The sequence below is a fragment of the Monopterus albus genome, unplaced genomic scaffold (genome assembly GCF_001952655.1).
Source record: "Monopterus albus unplaced genomic scaffold, M_albus_1.0 scaffold215.1, whole genome shotgun sequence".
Classification (NCBI taxonomy): domain Eukaryota; kingdom Metazoa; phylum Chordata; class Actinopteri; order Synbranchiformes; family Synbranchidae; genus Monopterus; species Monopterus albus.
Window position 1 is genome coordinate 843,366 of NW_018128095.1, and position 4,957 is coordinate 848,322.

The following is a 4,957-nucleotide window of genomic DNA, read 5'->3' on the forward strand; positions in this document are numbered from 1 at the left end:
TAATGTATACCGAATATAGAGCCCATAGAGCCTGTGGGTTTCAGTGGCAATGCAGCAACATAATGTGAAATAAAGAGATTTACATTTTAGTGATATCTATATGTATGTCTAACATTGTTTGTAGCAAATGGATTTGCAGTAACACAAGCAAATATTACAGAGGAATGTTTCTTCCCAGTAATATTGACAGTACTAATGTTTCAGCCACTGTCACATCACATTCAGTGTTACATACTTGACACACATAACCCTGAGTTGTAGGTGAAACAAGAAATTTCATGTTACACTTTGATAGTTGAACAAACTCTCCATTTTTCTAGTTGTGTTACTGGTGTAAATTTTAACAACTTCTCACTAAAATGTTGCATGGACTGTTATGTGCTGAACTGGATCCAAACCCAGCAAAAATGAGCTAAATTACTTCATTTGCTAATCCTGGACAAAACGCTTGTTTCTGCTAATTGGACAACAAAACACTAACATTACAGTCAGCTAGAATGACTCCAAATTACAACTACAATTATTTAATACAAAGGTACAAAATAAAATTAAAAAAAACTAACATTAGCTTGCTAATGATACTGACATATACACATTAGCCACTACAATACTTCTGTATCTAGCAGGAACAAAGCCACATCTGCATTAAATTTGAGTCCTTTAGATGCTATTAGTAGTGCTCTCCATCTCTGATATGCCAAACTGATGTTAACCTTGGTTTTGCCTCATTCTTTGTTGCACTCTTTCTGTGCTACAGGAGCCTCTTGGGTCTAACAGGTCCACTCCTATCCTGGGCTGTACCTGCACAGGGAGTCTTCACAGTCTGTCTTTGAAATGAGCCATACTGGTTTTAAAGATGCATCTTATAACCTCAGAGCAGTTTGGGCATGGAAGCAGTGTAGTGTGGATTTTAACAACACTGTCCACAGAAGGCGAGAAATGAAATAAACACAAGGCCTGGAGATACTAGAGTCGGGTGGGGTCGGGGGATAGTAAAGGAGGGAGATATCACTTCTAGACAATTTTTTACTTTATTTATCTGATTTTGTGTTAAATCATAGCTAATGCAGCTTTAATACATCCATGGTTTAAACCTTCACAGTTTTTATGTGCAGTGTAGATGCACTGACCTTCTGTTACAGCACTAAAGGTCTGTGGTGCCAGATCGATGACTTTAATCTTTGGCACTGAAAAATAAAGCTTGGCATTGAAAACAAAACTATAGTTGAAAAAAACAACACTGTACTTGAAAAAGCAAACATTGGCAATGAAGCATTTGTATTGAAAAAAAGAAAACATTGGCATTAAAAAAGTATTAATACTGAAAAAATTACACATTTCTGATTTTCTTGTTAATGTCAGTTTTCAGTGCCAACATTTTTTGTTCAGTTTTACTTCTGTGTCACAGTTTTAGTGTGGACTTTGAGGGGTGGGGGCTTTGAGATCCATAAGGAGACAACAGTCTTCTTCCCTGAGCCGTTGTTCATATCAAGGCTTCCGTTTTCCAGAGCATGGCCGCATAGTTCCTGGCCTCCCTGAATTCAACTGGAGCTCTCAAATTGCTATGTGTTTCTCCCTATTGGTGTTTTTACTCACAGAACTGAGCTACATTAAAGCTCACTTTTAACTAATATTATGCTGGTGTGGCAGAGGTCCACTGCAGCAAGTACTATGTTAGCTACAGGTAGGCTATAGCTAATATAGCTAATATTAGTTGTAACTAACATCAGCAGTGCACAGCCACTTATCAGAGACTTTCTGTGGGATCTTCTAGGACTGTCTCCCACACCGCAATGTTAGATGACACCGTGTGGAATGGAGCTGATGAAATATCTGCCTGGACCTGAAAAATGTCAGTAGAGTGAAGGAGATGTCTGAGAGCTGCTGGTGAACTCGGGGAACCCATACAACGCTGAAGTTGGCTTCTAATATGACAGCTAAGGGAGACATGTTATAATATTGAGTGACATTTTCTTTGTTTTTACACACACTCTCTCACACTCTCTTTAGCCCCGTCCCTTAAATCCCTCCCCTCCATACCAAAACAGTGACATAGTGAAATTGAAAGTAAAAAAGTTTGGCATTGAAAACTGACATTGACAAAAAAATAGAAGATTGTCACTGGAAAAAAAAAACAACTTTGGCACTGCAAAAGACAAATTTTTCAAGTATTAATGCTTTTTCCAATAAATGCCAATGTTTGCTTTTTCAGTTATGGTTTTGTTTTCAATGCCAAGTTTTATTTTTCACTGCCAGAAAGTAAAGTCATTGATCTGGTACCATAAAGTTCTTACTGTGCATTTGGGTTCAAATGGATCTCTGGGGATAGTATTTGTTATTGTTAAGTGTGTCTAAATTGTTACATTCAATATGCCTCCTAACTAAGGTTTAACTGTAGTATTTAGATATTGTTATTAAAATTAGTTAACTTTACTTTAAAAGTTAAAATACGACATGTTCAGAAGTGTACTTTCACATCAAAAGAGTGAAAAGAGTGATGGTAACAATGACTATAAAAAGCTCAGCCACCAGTGCAGACCATGCATTGTTGGAGATGATGATGTTAATGATGTCGCTATTGCAGAACAGCACTGAAAGCTTGGTCCTACAATTGATTTCATCAGTTAAATTTCAGGTAACAGGGGGACATCAGTGCATGTTGCTATGGATACTGTAAGAAAGTGGTGCTCTGATGAAAAAGAAAGCAGCAAGAGAGCGATGGAAAGATGTAAGGCATAGGAGAAAGGAGAGTCAGAGGACATAGGACAGTTTTTTCTAGTATTCCATAGCAACAGCTTCATTTTAGAATATTAAACAGTAAAATACCACAACAAGAAAGAGGAAAGAGAGGAAGGAGATAGAAAATGATGTGGTGATGATGAGGTGATGTGTTTACAGCAGCTTCAATTTGAGATTCTATAGCTCGATCAATAATGTTAGGAGAGCTGCCTCTGATATCAGTAGTGTTTTGACCTGAAATTTTCATTTGTGTGCTATAATTTTTTAAAGATTTTTTTTTTCCAGATAAAATGTCCTCATGTGATGTCAAACAGCTTTAAGAAAACTGCAATGTAAGATGTGCTACATATACAGTACAGAATACAGTAAGTCTTAGGCCACTATTAGATTTGTTGTTTTAGCAATGTTATGATGATTATATATATATATATTATATATACACACACACATATATATATATACAGTGCCTTGCGAAAGTATTCGGCCCCCTTGAACTTTGCGACCTTTTGCCACATTTCAGGCTTCAAACATAAAGATATAAAACTGTAATTTTTTGTGAAGAATCAACAACAAGTGGGACACAATCATGAAGTGGAACGAAATTTATTGGATATTTCAAACTTTTTTAACAAATAAAAAACTGAAAAATTGGCCGTGCAAAATTATTCAGCCCCCTTAAGTTAATACTTGGTAGCGCCACCTTTTGCTGCGATTACAGCTGTAAGTCACTTGGGGTATGTCTCTATCAGTTTTGCACATCGAGAGACTGAAATTTTTGCCCATGCCTCCTTGCAAAACAGCTCGAGCTCAGTGAGGTTGGATGGAGAGCATTTGTGAACAGCAGTTTTCAGTTCTTTCCACAGATTCTCGATTGGATTCAGGTCTGGACTTTGACTTGGCCATTCTAACACCTGGATATGTTTATTTGTGAACCATTCCATTGTAGATTTTGCTTTATGTTTTGGATCATTGCCTTGTTGGAAGACAAATCTCCGTCCCAGTCTCAGGTCTTTTGCAGACTCCATCAGGTTTCCTTCCAGAATGGTCCTGTATTTGGCTCCATCCATCTTCCCATCAATTTGAACCATCTTCCCTGTCCCTGCTGAAGAAAAGCAGCCCCAAACCATGATGCTGCCACCACCATGTTTGACAGTGGGGATAGTGTGTTCAGGGTGATGAGCTGTGTTGCTTTTACGCCAAACATAACGTTTTGCATTGTTGCCAAAAAGTTCGATTTTGGTTTCATCTGACCAGAGCACCTTCTTCCACATGTTTGGTGTGTCTCCCAGGTGGCTTGTGGCAAACTTTAAACAACACTTTTTATGGATATCTTTAAGAAATGGCTTTCTTCTTGCCACTCTTCCATAAAGGCCAGATTTGTGCAGTATACGACTGATTGTTGTCCTATGGACAGAGTCTCCCACCTCAGCTGTAGATCTCTGCAGTTCATCCAGAGTGATCATGGGCCTCTTGGCTGCATCTCTGATCAGTCTTCTCCTTGTATGAGCTGAAAGTTTAGAGGGACGGCCAGGTCTTGGTAGATTTGCAGTGGTCTGATACTCCTTCCATTTCAATATTATCACTTGCACAGTGCTCCTTGGGATGTTTAAAGCTTGGGAAATCTTTTTGTATCCAAATCCGGCTTTAAACTTCTCCACAACAGTATCTCGGACCTGCCTGGTGTGTTCCTTGTTCTTCATGATGCTCTCTGCGCTTTAAACGGACCTCTGAGACTATCACAGTGCAGGTGCATTTATACGGAGACTTGATTACACACAGGTGGATTCTATTTATCATCATTAGTCATTTAGGTCAACATTGGATCATTCAGAGATCCTCACTGAACTTCTGGAGAGAGTTTGCTGCACTGAAAGTAAAGGGGCTGAATAATTTTGCACGCCCAATTATTCAGTTTTTTATTTGTTAAAAAAGTTTGAAATATCCAATAAATTTCGTTCCACTTCATGATTGTGTCCCACTTGTTGTTGATTCTTCACAAAAAATTACAGTTTTATATCTTTATGTTTGAAGCCTGAAATGTGGCAAAAGGTCGCAAAGTTCAAGGGGGCCGAATACTTTCGCAAGGCACTGTATAAAGCACTTGAACACAGCCGAGGCCAACAAAGTGCTTAACATAAGATACAATTCAAAACATCTAAAAACGTGACAACTACAATATTAAAATACCAATAAAATAACATAAAAGAACCAACATAGC